Source organism: Podarcis pityusensis (assembly GCF_964106645.2).
Source record: "Podarcis pityusensis genome assembly, chromosome: 15".
Taxonomy (NCBI): domain Eukaryota; kingdom Metazoa; phylum Chordata; class Lepidosauria; order Squamata; family Lacertidae; genus Podarcis; species Podarcis pityusensis.
Genome location: NC_138040.1, coordinates 28,548,195 through 28,565,517, shown reverse-complemented (window position 1 = coordinate 28,565,517; position 17,323 = coordinate 28,548,195). Strand labels below are relative to the sequence as shown.

At 45.9% G+C, this 17,323-nt stretch overlaps 1 long non-coding RNA gene across 1 annotated transcript; it reads right to left on the bottom strand.

Annotated features, from left to right (window-relative positions):
* Positions 1-299: 299 nt before the first annotated feature.
* Positions 300-17,206, bottom strand: LOC308464415. The gene is made up of 3 exons (XR_013980029.1): positions 17,074-17,206; positions 936-1,162; positions 300-404 (listed from the first exon to the last, which is right to left on the bottom strand). It is a non-coding gene; the product is annotated as an uncharacterized lncRNA (long non-coding RNA).
* Positions 17,207-17,323: the final 117 nt, after the last annotated feature.

Below are 17,323 nucleotides of genomic sequence, written 5' to 3'. Positions count from 1 at the left end.
GACGCTCTGTTTTATCTCCTGAATGGGTAAACAAGTCAAAGGTTGGAGCAAGCCCAGGTGTGCATGTCCTGTGATAACAGAGTATGAAAAGAGTCCCTAGGAGGCTATGGGGGATAAAATTTTGCGTTCTCAGTTACATGGCATCGCAGCTTAACCTTAAATTTAATGTACGCAGCTGAAAAATAACATATGGAGCGGCTCCACCATCAAATTATCAACACAGCACAGAAGAGAAAACAACAACCTTTATTTTTGGCATATCCAGATAGCTGCAAAGACCAAGGCGTCAGGTTGACGTACAGAAGAAATGCAAAGTTTTGATGATTAACAAATAGATGGAGGCTGTTTCCTGTAGAGTGGCTGTGATCTGAGCATCCTTGCAGTGAGGAATAATAGGAATTGAGCTGTTAATAAAGAGAGGCAGCAGAATTATTTATCCTCAGGCACAGAGGGAGAGAAGGTCTTTCACTGTCTGCATTAAGTCCTCCCCCACCTGCCCAAAGCAGAAGGTTTTTATGCAAAGCAGTGGCAGTTCAGAGATTCTTACAAAGTCAGTTTGGTGGGTGGAGGGGCTCCCTGAATAATTTTTCATGTTGGTGCAGCTAAAGGCACTGCTAGATAAGAACCAAAGAGACTTGTGAGGGGAGGTGGACCAGCATACTCAGTTACCTTGGAGTTTTTAAACATATTTTCCTGATTTGTTTTATTGACAATACTCTCAGTTCATGACTGCTGTTCAGGGCATTTTTAAATAAAGGGAATTTAGGTGTAGAAACACATAGCTTTGTTGTCATGCCATCAACAACACTTGACATTCAGGCTTTCTTTCTATAATTACTAATCAAAAGAAGAATTTTAAACTTAGAATTTTGAATGCTAACCACTTAGTATTCAATTGAATACTGAATACATAGTATTGAAGAAAAATGTCTCACATGCAAATCTGTGCATTTTCGTGGGGTGGGGTATCTCTGCTCCAGTCTGCATTGTTGCTATGCATAAGATTACTGATCAAACCATGCCCATCTTAGCAGATTTGGATGCCACCTTTCTATCTAGGGCCATTTCAGGTTGCTGGTTTTAGATCTTCTCCGTGGAATAGGGGTTCACATCTTTCAGACTGTATTCCCACCTCCTTGCTCAGAGTACTCCAGTGCTTGACCTGGGGGTGGGAGTCATTCAAGGAAACTGACCTGTAGTCTTGTCAGGACAGACAAATCAGACACACAATTAGCTTATGGAATTCATTGCCACAAGATTTGGTTCCAATGGCTCTTTACCTCTCTGTGCTAACAATTCAGTTATGTCTCCCTCACCCACTCTGGAGTTTTTAGAATGTGTTCTGCCTCCTGAGTTTGATCATTCCATTGACATGGTGTTTTTAGGGGAGAGGGATTTGCAAGAAAATAGCAAAACAAAGAGTTTCGCTGGTATTGTGAACTATATTCAGTTCTGGGGCATTTAACATTAGCCCAAACATTTCCGGTTTGGACATGTACTCTCTCCTTGCACATCTACCTGTAAACCAGGTAAAAAGTAAGTACGGTACCTTAACTGTGTGACTGCTTGTATGGTGGAACCCCTGGTTATAGGGCTGCCACCTGTCCTGTAAAATCAGTGCCATAGCTAGCTGTTCAGGTGTCCGGGGCAGTGTGTGTTGGGTGTAGTGAAGGGTTAACCTTCTGTGTCTCGAGGCTGAGAGGAGGCGCTTACAAGGGAAGTAAGCCAGGACGTGACGAAAGCAGCTTGGAATGCTGTGAGCTGAGTGAAAAGTGAAAGCAGCTTTGTTCCGCAGCTGCAAGCTGAGAGAGACGCAGAGCAAAATGCAGCTCCAATCTGATGGTGTTTCTGAATTGTAAATATGCTATTTTTGAGCAAATAAAGTGCTATTAGGAAAGAAGAAACGTGTGGGACTGTTTTACTGCTCTTTCTACACGAACTGCTGTGCAATTCTGCTAATTGCTTTACGACCTGCAGAGGCTTGCAGGGGGAAGTGTGCTGGACGACAAGAGTAAAGCAATAAATCTTACCTAACATGGTTATGGGTCAACGTGAAGCGTGAGAAAGGGCTTTGAAGCTTTATCTGCTGGTCGTCAGCTTGATCGACTGCCGGAGACTTCAAAGAGGCAGATCGGAGGAGGCTGACAGAGAGAGGGAGCCAAGAGCCATGACGTCCGGAGTTCCCAGTTTGGCTGAGTGAGTACCTTTGGGAAAAGTCAACAGAAGGGAGAGGCAATGGCTCAGCCCTGTGAACATGGCTTTGAGTTTAAGCTGCCATGTCAGAGACTGACTAGCCAAAATTGGCTGCAGTGGAGCTTTCAAGTGGAGCTTTTGCTAGTTGGGGAGCAGCTGTGGAATGTAATTCACCCCCCACAGAATGCAGCTGGGAAAGCAGAGGCTAAAAGGGCTGCAGAGCAAAGTGAAGTGGAGAAGCGTGTGCTTGCTTTTTTGGCAGAAAGTGTGGATGCTCATCTGGTGCCTGTTGTCCTGGGTGCAAGAAAGCCAGAGGCCGCTTGGCTAGCACTCCAAGAAGCTTGTGGAGCTGGAGTGGGAAGCAAGGGCCAAGAAGTGGCTGCATCTGAAAGGGAGAGGCAAGATGGCGCCGGCCACATTCTTGAGTGCCCATGCACAGCTGGGAGTAGCTGTGAGCCCCCACAGGGGGGTGAAGGGACTGTTGCTGTTGCTGTTGTTGTTGCTAGCAATGCTGCTTGTGCTTTTGCTGAGCCTGGGAGCTGTGTGGATGCTGCAACGTGTCTGTGTGAAGAGAGGCCAAGTGTTGGGAGCCCTTTACCCTTCAGAGGGGGTGCAGAAAAACGTCCTGGAGACCCCATGAGCAGTGGGGGGGGGGCAGTGAGCAGTGAAAGCTCAGAGACGCCTCTTTCTCCAAAAGCTGCCAAGAGTTGTTTACGTCGTGAGTCGGAGCCTGGGAAGCTGAAAAGGGCTAGAGGCTTCAAGCCACCTGCAGCAAGTAGAGATAAGAGCTTCAGAGTTGTGTGGGAACGCTGAGACAAGTCCAGTCTCCATGGCAACTGAGAGAGTTGCATCTACGGAAGCTGTCAAGGTCGTGGGCAAGTCTTCCTGCCGGGGGGAGTCTGTTGCCGTGACAACCAGAGAGGACATCTGCAGAAGCCCCAAGGAGGGGGGTAGTGAGGAGATTGTTGCCCTGGCGACCCAGGAATGTAAACAACAAGACTTTCTCACTATAATAATCGACAGTGGTGCCTCAAATTCGCTAGTGCCATCTGCTGATCTTTTGAGGAATTGCAGGACAGTAAAAACTGAGAAGTATGTTACGTTTGCAGATGGAAGCAGAAAAAGGCTAACAGAAACAGGACTGTTCTTCTGTCCTTTCCTTAAGCATGAAGTCAAAGCTTATGCAGTGCCCGGTCTAACTAACTGTTTGTTAAGTGTGCATGATCTATTGATTGATAATTTTCAAATTTCTTTTGCAGGTGACAAATGTGAAGTTTCCAAGGATGGGAAACACGTGTACACAGTGCAGTCTAAAGATAATTTGTTTGCTGTAAATGTGCCTTTTTCCACAGGGGAAGATGACACCGAAGATGCGAAGGGCCAATGTGTGAATGTAGCGCCCCACAATGGTTGTTTACATATTTGGCACCGACGCTTCGCTCATTTAAATTGGAGATTTCTCCAAAAAGCACCAGAGCTGACACAAGGGTGCAAATTTAATGTTTGTGACAAATTTTTAGATTGCAATGCATGTAAACAGGCGAAAGTTGTGACATGCTCATATCCAAAGTCAGAGAGGCAGACCACGCAACCCTTTGAATTAATTCATGCAGATTTGTGTGGACCCATGTCTGTTGAGTCACTGGGAGGTTCGAAGTATTCTTTGCTTTTGATTGATGATTTTTCGAGGTCTGCTTGGACCTTCTCTCTGAAAACGAAAGGGGAGGCGGCTAAAATGATCAGGGATTGGATCACCGCAATTGAGGTAACTTTTTCCACCAAAGTTCGTGGTTTTCAAAGTGACAGAGGTGCTGAATTCACTGGTTCTGCTTTACAGGATTTCTTTAGGGAGAAGGGGATTAGCCACAGACTGACCGCTCCTTACTCTCCGCAACAGAATGGGGTCGCAGAGAGAAAGAACAGGACGGTGCAGGAAGCTGTGTCTGCGATCTTGTGGGATGCAGGGCTACCCCAGAAATTTTGGTCGGAGGCTTGGCGATATGTGGTCCATACCGAGAACAGAGTGTACAACTCTAGTGTAGGAAATACACCGTATTTTTTACTTCATGGAGAGAAGCCCAAGGTACACTACCTTCGTGTGTTTGGTTGTGAGGCTTGGGTGCTTATTCCAAAGGCTCTACGCAAGAAAGGTGAGCCAAGATCTAAGAGAATGATCTTTGTAGGGTATGAGCCTGGCTCAAAGGCCTGGCGGTTTGCGTATCCAAGTGGAGACCAGTCTAGGTTGGTTATCAGCAATAGCGCTGAGTTCTGTGAGCAAGCTGGTTGGAAGCGTCTGCACGCTAATCCAGATGTGCTTCCACAGCAGTTCTATGACTCAGACGAGGAGGAAGAGGAACTTGTTGCTGGGGACCACGGTCCAGAGGGACAGAGTCCAAGGCAGGGACAGCTCAGGATCCCTCAGAGGGGGGAACCTAGAACACCTCCTCAGGCAAGTGTCAAGTTTGAGCCAAAGAGTGAGCCTTCTTCACCTGCTGGACCAGCTGTAAGGCCCAAGAGGCGCAGCAGGTCAGAGGGGGAAGACACTGAAGTTGAGGATGATTTAGCTGGACCCAGTGAAGCGGCAGGGTCACCAGGAGTCACACTGAGGAGATCAGCGAGGACAAGGAGGCCTCCTGATCGGTACGACGCTTCAGGCGTCTGGGTAGGTTCTGCAAGATGTGAACCTGAATCCTTCGAGGATATTCAGAGTTTACCTGAGGAAGAAGCAGGCAAATGGCACAGGGCAATGGACAAAGAGATGAAGTCCATGAAAGATCTAGGTGTGTTCTCACTCACAGAGTTGCCACCGGGAAAGCAGGCTGTGAGTTCCAGATGGGTTTACCGTTTGAAACCCACTGACACTGGAGAGCCGCAGTATAAAGCCAGGTTAGTTGCTCGAGGGTTTACTCAGAAGAAGGGAATACACTTCACGGAGGTGTATTCGCCAACGTCACAAGCGGAGACTCTGAGAACGCTTTTAGCTTGTGCAGCACAGAGAGGCTGGAAGGTAAACCACTTTGATGTGGATGTTGCCTACCTTAACTCAGATCTCCAGGAGGAGCTGTACATGATTCCTCCTCCGGGGTTTGAGAACTCAAGGCAGGATGTTGTGTGGAGATTGCACAAATCCATCTATGGATTACGTCAATCTGCTAGAAACTGGAACATGTGCCTGAATGAAGCTTTGGAGAAGCTAGGTTTCAGGAAGAGTCTTGCTGACAGTTGCCTGTTCCTTAGAGGATCAGGAGACTCACAGGAACTGGTGCTGATTTGGGTTGATGACGTGCTTTTCTTATCAGAAACAGATGAACAGGCGGAGAAGTTTGCCAAAGAGCTAGGTAAACGATTCAAGCTTAAACAGCTTGGTGCTGTCAAAACCTATCTAGGTGTCAATGTTGAGCGTGCACAGGATGGAAGTTTTTTGCTCAGCCAGAGAGGTAAAATTGAGCAATTGCTTCAGAAAATGAGGATGAGTGATTGTGCAGGAGTGAGAAGTCCTATGGAGACTAGTTTTGTGAAGGACAGCCAGCAAGTAGAACGCGCTGCGTTCGAAAATACTGAAGTGTTTCAGTCAGCCCTTGGGAGTTTGTTGTACTTGTCCCAATGGAGCAGACCTGATATAGCGTTTGCTGTCAATCTGCTCAGCAGGGAAGCCTCAAACCCTAGTGTGCAAGCCTGGAATGGCATCAAGAGAGTTCTGAGGTATTTGCAGGAGACCAAAGACTTTTGTCTTAGGTTGTCAGCACAAGGAGAAGTCAAACTGACTTGCTTTGTGGACTCGGATTGGGCTAATCTTGAGGATCGCAAGTCTGTGTCTGGCCTAGTGGTGAAGTTTGGGAACTCAGTAGTTGGATGGAGGTCCAAGAAGCAAAGTCTTATAGCGCTCTCATCCACTGAGGCTGAGTTTAGTGCTCTTTCAGAGGTGTGCAGAGAAGTAGAGTTCTATGCTTGTTTGGTGCAGGAACTCTGCGAAGTGGATTGTCTGCCGATACGTGTTTTCGAGGACAATCAACCATGCCTGCGTTTGGCAGAGTCAGGTCAGTTCAAGGCCAGAACGAAACACCTAGACATTCGCTTTCGGAATGTGTGCCAGAGTGTTCAGGAGGGATTAGTTGCGCTGAAGTATTGTCCCTCTGCCAAGAACCTAGCTGATGGGTTCACGAAGCCACTCACCTTCCAAAGACATGGAGAGTTTTGTGAAGGTCTGGGTTTGGGACGACCAAGGGTCGATTCTCCCCTCAGGCGCGAGACAAGAGGGGGTGTTGGGTGTAGTGAAGGGTTAACCTTCTGTGTCTCGAGGCTGAGAGGAGGCGCTTACAAGGGAAGTAAGCCAGGACGTGACGAAAGCAGCTTGGAATGCTGTGAGCTGAGTGAAAAGTGAAAGCAGCTTTGTTCCGCAGCTGCAAGCTGAGAGAGACGCAGAGCAAAATGCAGCTCCAATCTGATGGTGTTTCTGAATTGTAAATATGCTATTTTTGAGCAAATAAAGTGCTATTAGGAAAGAAGAAACGTGTGGGACTGTTTTACTGCTCTTTCTACACGAACTGCTGTGCAATTCTGCTAATTGCTTTACGACCTGCAGAGGCTCGCAGGGGGAAGTGTGCTGGACGACAAGAGTAAAGCAATAAATCTTACCCCTGCGCCCAGGGGATGGGGTGAGTCACCCATGGGGGCGGGGCGGGCTGGGGCAGGCATGCTGCGAGGAACCTTGCTACCTCCTTCTCAGTTGTAGGACGGCAGCCTGAAGGGGAGGTGGCGGGCAGACACAAGCCGCACATTGCCCTTTGGGGCAGCGTGGAGCCTGCAGGCACCCGAGCCACCGTGTCACTCCCAGGACAGACCCTGCGGTAAGTGCTGCCCCCCGCGGTGTGGTGCCCAGTGACCCCCACCTTCCCTAGCTATGTCTCTGTTTATTATACAGGCTTGCCCCGTATTCCACTTAAAAATGCTACGTCCTCTATTGACAACAGTTTTGTCCTGTATTCGAGGTCTTCTCTCTCTCTCTCTGCCAAGCTAGGGATCCTCTCCAAATGCACGTGTTTGGAAGGGTGTGTGAAAGGTCATGTGTTTAAGCCATGGGTAGGCAAACTAAGCTCCGGGGGCTGGATCTGGCCCAATCACCTTCAAAATCCGGCCCACAGATGCTCTGGGAATCAGCGTGTTTTTGGTTTTTTTTAAATAATTTTTATTAAAGTTTTGAACAACAATGAAAGAAAAGAAAAACATACACAATACATATAACAAACACACACACAAAAAAAACAAGATTCAACAATAAAAGAACAAAAAACAAAACAATTAAAAACAATATCTCTTTTCCATTTCCGTTTTTTAGTTACTTATTTTCTGGACTTCCTCATACCTCCCTCTTTTGTATTCCAATCCAAATTGTTTGTCCAGCAATTTCTTTTCCACTTTTTTAATCCCAATCTTTAGCTTTAATAAGATATTGAAATATATAACTTCAACTTCTTTAAACCTGATCTTTGGTCTTAGTATCATATAACGTTAAAATTTTTCCTCTTAATGTCAAATTTCCATTTCTTTAAACATCTTTAATCCTAATCTTTAATCTTAGTCTATCATTAACTTTAACCTGTACAGCTGGAAACCGCTTATTTTCAGTCCAACATCACTCTAACATTCTTTAATTTTGCAATGTTTCTGAAGATAGTCTTTAAATTTCTTCCAATCTTCCTCCATCGACTCTTCTCCCTGGTCACGGATTCTACCAGTCATTTCCGCCAATTCCATATAGTCCATAAGTTTCATCTGCCATTCCTCCAGCGTGGGAAGTTCTTGTGTCTTCCAATACTTTGCAATGAGTATTCTTGCTGCTGTTGTTGCATACATAAAGAAAGTTCTATCCTTTTTTAACACCATTTGGCCGACAATGCCCAGGAGAAAGGCCTCTGGTTTCTTAGGGAAGGTATACTTAAATACCTTTTTTAATTCATTATATATCATTTCCCACAAAGCCTTAATCTTTGGGCACGTCCACCAAAGGTGAAAAAATGTACCTTCAGTTTCTTTACATTTCCAGCATTTGTTATCGGGCAAGTGATAGATTTTTGCAAGCTTGACTGGGGTTATGTACCACCTGTATATCGTACCTACGGGACCGCCTCTCCTGGTATGCCCCACAGAGAAACCTACGGTCTGCAAATAATAACATCCTCAAGGTCCCAGGCCTCAGAGAGGTTAGGCTGGCCTCAACTAGAGCCAGGGCCTTCTCGGCTGCGGCTCCAATCTGGTGGAATGCTCTGTCACAAGAGACTAGGGCCCTGCGGGACTTGACATCTTTCCGCAGGGCCTGCAAGACAGAGTTGTTCCGCCAGGCCTTTGATCAGGGCGCAGCCTGACTCCCTCCTCTGGCAACCTGCACAGAACTTTGCTTAATTGGTTGCCATCAATTTGATTTAATTAATTTTTATAATGAAATATTTTTAGACTGTGTGATTATTTGATTTTTTGATTATTTGATTGTTGTTAGCCGCCCTGAGCCCGGCTTCGGCTGGGGAGGGCGGGATATAAATAAAATTTATTATTATTATTATTATTATTATTATTCATAATATTCTCTCTTAAGGCATTACATGCCGTAAATTTCATACCTGTGGTCCATAACTGTTCCCAGTCAGCAAACATAATATTATGTCCAACGTCCTGTGCCCATTTAATCATAGCCAATTTTACCGTTTCATCCTGAGTATTCCATTTCAGCAGCAAGTTGTACATTCTTGACAAATTCTTAGTTTTGGGTTCTAACAATTCTGTTTCTAATTTGGATCTTTCCACCTGGAAGCCAATTTTCCTGTCCAATTTAAATGCCTCCATTATCTGATAATAATGAAGCCAGTCTCGCACTTTGTTTTTTAGTTTTTCAAAACTCTGCAATTTCAGTTTATCTCCGTCTTGTTCCAAAATTTCCCAATATTTCGGCCATTTGACCTCCATATTGACCTTTTTCAAGGCTTTCGCTTCCATTGGTGACAGCCACCTTGGGGTTGGAATCAGCGTGTTTTTACATGAGTAGAATGTATCCTTTTATTTAAAATGCATCTGTGGCTTATTTGTGGGGCATAGGAATTTGTTCATATTTTTTTTCCAAAATATAGTCCGGCCCCCCACAAGGTCTGAGGGATAGTGGACCAGCTGACCCCTGGTTTAAGCACAGACTGGTTTACAAATTTGTGCGTGTGCATGTGTGACAAATTCCAGAAGGGCTATCCTGTTAGGCTGCAGTAGATTGCAATGGATTACTTTGAAGTCACTTTGGCACAAGATGAAAAAGAAAAAGAAAAGTCCCCCAACCGCACTTCCCTGCCCTGTTCTATATTTTGCCAGAACAAAGGTTGCAACCCTACCCTGGTACCTCCTTTCAATTTAAAATGATTGGCATGGTTGGAGTATCAAGGAAGCAGACGGGTGAACTGGCACCAGGGTTCATGGCAGAGCAAACAAATTGCTCGGATGTTTGCTGGTTACATTTGCTCTCATGGCAGCCATTGTGCTTTCAGACTCTTCCCCACTTCCCTGTTTTGTGCTGTTCCAACATTCCATTTAGAACCTTGGCGTTGCTCTCGGGGTCGTGACCCATTCCACTTTTACTGTCTATGTCTGGTTTATGAATCATCTGTTTACAGCCTTGAGAGTGCTATCTGGGTAGCTCGCACGCCAGCAGGAACAAAATGACATATACACGGCCATGCAGAAGCCAGCATTCTGCCCAAAGAGCAGGATGCACATGCAAAATGAACCCAGCAGCATTTAGAGGAGTGAGGTAACCCCACCGAGGGCATTTGAGCCCCTCTGGCAGGATATAACATGTGAAGCCCTGCATAGAAGAACATGAAGCTGCCTCACTGCGTCGGGCAAACATTTCATCTAAACCAGCATTCTTCTTTCCAGGCGTCTCTGGGTCCTCACACAAGCAAGACACAAGAATGATGTCCTTTCCCCCAACATTTGTCCCCAGCTTCTGCTGTTCTGAGGCAGTCCTGTTGCCTCTCCCGACAAGAAATTCCCACTTATCTATCACACTTAATTGCCTCTGATTTGCTATCCTTCTCTGTGGCAGGTGAAATAAAGGTTGCTTGGAATTCTCTAATTGTGTAGAGAAAAGTGAGAGGACCTTTATAAATTCCATAAGCCCCTCCTCTCTGGGCTCACCCAGATTTTTATTTAATTTTAGCTTTCATTGCATTTTTAAGTAATTCTTATGCTGTCAGAGCGATTGTAAGCTGAGCTGTACATTGTTTTATTCAGTCTCCCCTAGGGAAGGTTTTATGCTGTTTTTAATTGAAAATTGTTTTAATTATTGCATTTTGTATTTTTAAAAAATATTGTATGATTATTTTTGCTTTTTTTGTGAGCTGCCTAGCAAATTATATCATGGGTGGCATAATATTGTCAATTGTTTCGGGATGCCTTGTGGGAAGCAGTTCATGAATGAATGAACAAACAAATAAATAAATGATGTTACCACAGTACCAAAACAATTTTTCAAATAAAAAGAATCCCCAAGCTCAACCTAATCATTAACAAACCGAAACTAAAAACGCACAGCCAAATCTGGCTCTCTGTAGCCTTCTAAAACAATAGATAAGGGTATCAGTGCAATATTTAGGGGATCCATCCTCTCTTGGCTGCCCCCACCCCACATAATTAAAGCACTAGGCATCTATTGGGATAGTCTATTAACTTAAAATTGATTATTGCTGTCAGTTTTTATTTTCTTAATTTTTTGCAGGGTGACTTTTGGATTAAACAGATAAATTGTGTATTTGTTGGTCTTTTATAGTTTGTATATAAGTTCACCTTGCAACCACTGAGAAAGGCATAGAAGACATGGAAATGGAATTGAACGAAAGGAGATGAAAGAATGCCCCCAGATATAAACCACAGAGTCTGGGAGCTCTTGATGCTGACTCTACCCCACCCCCCTACAAAAAAAGTCCCATTACTTGCTCTTTATTCTGAAATAAAGCCAGGTTGGCCTTGCAAAGGCACCACTTTAAGAATAATAGCCCAAAACCCTAGCTGCTCTGAGGCTAAAATGGTACTAATGGGCCTGGATGCAGATGTTAAGTGGCAATCGATTGCTTGGTGTGGCTCGCCTACTTTTGCTCCCTCCAGCAAGGTTACCGGAGGGGAAGTGAATTTTCAGAGACTACTTATGCAAAAACAAGGGGTGTCAATAGCAATGTCTGTGCTGCTTATCACAGCCTTGATGTTGAGGAGCACACCCTTGTTTCCTTGGAGTATTTCTCTTCGTTTCTCAAGGTAGGAGGTGATGGACGAGTCTGAGCACCACCTTCCTACCCATCTAGTTTGGGGCTTTAAGCATTGTGTCTTTAGCAAACACCTGCAACAGGCTTCCCCGGGTTGGCACTGTCCAAATGTTATGGCGTGCAACAGCCACCACCCCCTTCCAGCATTGCTATGCTGGCCAGAGGTGATAGGAGGGTTGGCACTGTTCAAATGTTATGGCGTGCAACAGCCACCACCCCCTTCCAGCATTGCTATGCTGGCCAGAGGTGATAGGAGGTGTGGTCTGCAACATCGGGATGATGCCAAGTTGGGAAAGGCTAGTCTAAAAGCATCGTTGGAGAAGGCAAGGAAGGCATCCTAAGGAGATCCTGTTTAGCCACACTGGTCCTGCAATGGACCCCTGCAAAAAATGAATCAATTCACAAGGGGATGAATATGAGCTTAAGCTGGCTGCTGCCACCTCCTCTCCACCACCACTACCCCAGCCTGGTGCATACCTGCTCAAAAATAGGTGCTGATGTATCTGATGGCCAATGAAACCATGCGCCACATGAATACTTCTGGGCAGATTGGGAGCTGCTACCAAAAACAACATAGCCAGAGTCTGGAATGAGTCAGCATTGCACAGCTCTGTCAAGGGATGGGTGGACTTTTTGGGTCTCTAGCCAGAGTATTCTTCACTTGACCAGTGCAAATGCAACTGAGAAGCTCTTGAACCCGGTGGACTCCTTCCTGTTTGCATTTCTGAGCAGCTGCCCTTTTCCTGCACTCCCTAGAAAATCTCCCTCCCTCCTCTTTTTGCCTTTGCTTTCAGCTACAGTCAAAAGCAAGCACTGTTCCTATGCCCAACTCATTCCTGCTCTCCTTCCATTAGTCCCTGTGCTCTCTGATTTTTTAAATTATCTGACTTTGAGCCTTGGCTTTGATGATATGGAACTCTGAGAACCATCATGATCATTTGAACCACTTAAGATCCAGCCCACCAGTAGCACCCAGCTCCTCTCTGGAGTGGACCTGGCCTCTGGTAGTATCTAAGAGGCCCGTGCTGCTGGGAGAGGAGCCCCAAACCTCAGAGGGTTAAGCTGGCTGGAGGGTCCTGTCAGAGACTGGTTGCTTTTTTGTTTGAGTTTATAATTTTATTCTAAGAAGACTGCTGCCCTGGGTCTCAGACAAGCTCCGTGCCAGCCTGGCATCTAGTATCCATGTGTATGTTTCATAAGTCACCAAGGGCCCTCATTCATCTTGCTCATGATGACAAGTATCTGTATGGAATAACTTTCATCTCCTAGCTTAACACAGGGGTGGATTAATTTCATTTACTCCATCAGTGGCAGAAAGAAGAGAGAGAATGCTAAGTCAAACAAGAAGGGAAATTGTTTCTTTGTGGGATCATGGGTTCACTTCCATATCTTGCCATATATTGTGGTATCTTCTTAATTAAGTGACATGTTTCTCCAGTTTGCTACAGGGTCACCATATCAAGTAATTTGCTTCCCTCCCTCCACTTCTCCCACTGTGTGTGATCAATGGCCGCGCCGATGGTTTGGGGGGTGATGTCACCTTGATCAGCTATTCATAGGCTAGGAAGCTTTTAAATGGGCCAAGAGGGGCCACTCAAACTACAATTAAAAGCACTGCAATTTATTGTCAAAGTTTACCCAAACACTTTAGACAGCGACACCGCCAGGATGACGACAGCGTCTGAAGAGCAGGAGGCAAGAAAGAGGCCTTTGAACACTTCGTATCTCCACTCAGCCTCTGCGATCATTAACTCGGTCGACTTGAGACTCCTAAAGGTCACCACACAATACACATTGTTGCAGTCTTTAATGGATTTTCCCAAGATGTGATTATTTCTCCACTCAAGAATCTGCCGCTGATAATACAGAGGTAGGCAGAGCAAACCCCAGCCATCCTTCTAACGTGGAGCTTAGCAACTTGAGAAACCCCAGATAGCAGTCATAAGGATTCCAACAGCTTAGAAAAGTTTGTATTTTTGTACTTTGGTTAACTCTTAGCAGCGGAAGTGGCTTGGGCCTTGCCTCGCTTCCTTTGGAGAACACCTCTTGTGTTCCTAAGACCCACATGGCTGTGGGCACAGCTTTAGGAAAGCAATTAGCACTGTGCTTTCTCTCCAACATGTAAGCACGTAAGAGGAGCCCAGGAGCTGTATCAGGCCAAAGGGGGTCTATCAAGTCCACTATCTTGTTATTACAGTGGCCAGCCTGATGCCCCCGATGCAAAGCCTGCAAGCAGGACATGAGCACAACAGCAGCAGGTGTTTGGTTATTTGCATTGAACCAGAGAAATCTTACAATGCTGTTAAAAGTTCAAAACATACCTCAGATGCTGTAGTGTGTGCAACAACAGATTGCCCACTACATGATGCCTTAGGATGGCTTTACCTACATGGATGTGTGCTAGCAACAATATGCATCCCTTACATCAGAGATTCCACATCTAGAGTGGTGTGGGAGTCAGTGTGGTGTAGTGGTTAAGAGTGGTGGACTCGTAATCTGGTGAACCGGGTTCGATTCCCCGTTCCTCCACATGCAGCTGCTGGGTGACTTTGGGCTAGTCACACTTCTCTGAAGTCTCTCAGCCCCACTCACCTCACAGATTGTTTGTTGTGGGGGAGGAAGGGAAAGGAGAATGTTAGCCGCTTTGAGACTCCTTTGGGTAGTAATAAAGCAGGATATCAAATCCAAACTCTTCTTCTTCTCTAGAGAGCTTGCAGAGTGTGATAAAGCTTGAGGAAGAACAATGTTGGCCAACCTCACTCACTCGATCAGATCTGGCCATCTCCCAATGACAAAAAGTAGGGATAAAGTAAGGATCATGATGTAACAGGGACAAGGACCAGAAAACAGGAAATGTCCTGGATAAACAAGGACAGTTGTGGCAGCACATGCACTGTGTGGAGAACAGCTACCCAGGGGTCTAGCCAGGCTCCTGGCACAAATGAGAGAGGTGGGAAGATCCAGTTTGTTTCTCCACCCCACCTTCTAGAACGAGACACACATCTGCTACCTGCCTGACCTGCAGGTTGAAAGGACAGCTCCTGATGTGAGGTGACATTAACAGCTGCTTAGCAACCGCAGCTGCATAGTTGGTCACTGACCAATCAGGCAACAGGGAAGGGGAAATGTCAGCAATGTTCACCTGCATCCTTCCCGTCTGGCATTTTGAACTATGAGATACTTTGGGAAAGAAGGGGAATGAGAGGGCTGGGGCATTTAATCCAAAGTCCCCTTTATGTAAAGGTAAAGGGACCCCTGACTATTAGGTCCAGTCGTGGCCGACTCTGGGGTTGCGGCGCTCATCTTGCTTTATTGGCCGAGGGAGCCGGTGTACAGCTTCTGGGTCATGTGGCGGGCATGATTAAGCCACTTCTGGCAAACCAGAGCAGTGCACGGAAATGCCGTTTACCTTCCCGCCGGAGTGGTACGTATTTATCTACTTGCACTGCATGCTTTCGAACTGCTAGGTTGGCAGGAACAGGGACTGAACAACGGGAGCTTACCCCGTCGTGGGGATTTGAACCGCCGACCTTCTGATCGGCAAGTCCTAGGCTCTGTGGTTTAACCCACAGCGCCACCTGCGTCCCTTTATGTACATAACTTAATAAGAGTCCTGCTGGATCAGGCCCATGTAGTCCAGCTTCCAACTCTCACAGTGGCCACCTGGATGCATGTGAGACACCGGCAAGCAGAACCCGAGCACAAGTGCGCTCTCCCCTCCTGTAGCTTCCAGCAACTGGTATTCCAAAGCATTACTGCCTCTGACTGTGGAGGCAGAACATGGCCATCATGTGGGATACTTCCTCCCTCTCCCCCACCTCCCGAAACCCACCCATCTTCTTTTCCCATAAAGGCTTCTTTTCATTGCTCATTACCTGCTTGATCAAAACTTTCAAATTATGAAGGCGGCAGCAGGAAGTCCAAGCTGACCTGGAGAAGCCTTTTGGCTGCCTGCCTGCCTGCCAACCAGAGCAATGGGACTCGGCGGGGAGCTAATGGCTGTTAGTATCTTCAAAGGAAGTGCTAAGAGGCCAACAATGTAATTACCATGTATATGTTATGCTAAGTGGCCCTTGAGTTTTCCCTGCTACAGAGAGGACTGGGGGACATTTCACCTTCTTCTTCCATTGGGTACCAACCCCCCAGAACATACTGTGGGGTGGGGAAGAGGCATTTAATGCAGGAAATGAGCATTTCTTAATTTGCAGGGTGCTCTGTAGTAGCAGTAATAATAATGCTATTAAATTAAAATGAGCTAGTGGTGGCTACACTTTTTTCCTCATATTGTGAAGCCATTAACACAGGGGTAGCCAACATGGTGCCCTGCAGATGGTGTGAATTATAACTCCCATCATCCCTGAACATTGGCCATGCTGGCTGAGGCTGATGGGATTTGTAGTCCAACAACACCCAGAGGGCTACCAGTTCTCTGCCTTAAAACAAGACTTTACCAGTGAGTTACCAATTGCCATTCTTGTGATACAGAAGGAGTGGCTGCTCTCTTCTCTAAGGACATGACATGTCCTAATATAGCCCCATGGTTCTTCTGCCCCATTTGTCCAGCATAGGTTGCTTCTTGAGATCTGGTGGTACAAACCTCTCTTTGCTCCACAGTGGCTGAAGCAAGCCAGTGAGATCTAGCTCTAGGTCAGAATTTGACAGAAGGTTAAGCAGGATCACGCTCAGTCTACACAATCCAGAACTTTGTAGGCAAACACATGATAATTGGGGGCTGGGGATTCAAGCCTGTCTGAATCAGATCCAGGTGGGAACTGGCTTAGGACAGACTGATGTTGGTGGGGCAGTATCCTATTTGCCCTAATGGACCAGACTCCATTATTTATGAACAAGTGCTCATTGCCACTTGCACGCCCCAGTCTGAGCCCTGAATTAATCTGAGCCACATAGAGTTGAAAGAGGAAGTGACAAACAGCACCCCTTCTCCAACTTCCTCCTTCAGCTCTATGTACTTTTCAAGGGAGAGAAAGCTATCCACTACGCCACCTCACTGAGTGAGGGGTCATTCAAAGGGTTTGTGGGCACCAGGGAAAGACCTCAAAGTTACCACACAGGTAGTCCCCTATCTGGAGAAAGCTGCTGCAGCAACCTTACAAAAGCAAAGCTGTTCTAGATCTGGTCAATGTGTGACTGGGATGCTGCCTATAAACCAAAGAGGAATACGGTGATTATGATAGTAATATGCTGCAGCATATGCATCTGATCTTTTGGTTTATTTGTGGGGGGTTTTGGGGGGAAGGGGTTCACCTGAAAGTCCCCCTCCTGCAACTGCTGGTTTGTTTTTTTGTTACTGTTGATATGGTTTGAATTTGCAACTTTTGTTTGAATTTGGGCCTTTTGTATTGCTCATTCTTGCATTATTTTGTATTTACGTATATCTGTTTATTCATTGTGAGCCACCTTGGGAGCCTTTGGGGCTTAAAGGCGGCATATAAATGAACAGTAACATAACAACACAACACAACATACTTCTAGTCCCCAGATCACAGAAATAAGAGCTGCCAGCCCATGTGTTGAATGGACCAGCTTAAATTAGGACTGTGTGTGTGTGTGTGTGTGACGTACTTACCTATAGCTGTGCAGAACACCAGTGAAAATACATTTGTTTCTGGGTGAGGGCGATAGTATTTGTGCAGAGGCAGAGACTGGAACAAGGAGCTCATCAAGTGAGAACGTTAATAAAATGAACATCTGCGAAGTTTCTGTCACTTGTGGGAATTGTAGCCATAGAAAGAGAAAGAGAGCGGGTGTGCGAGAGAGAAATTAAGATTCATGAATACACATCTTAATCCATCAATGATCATTACACATTTATTATT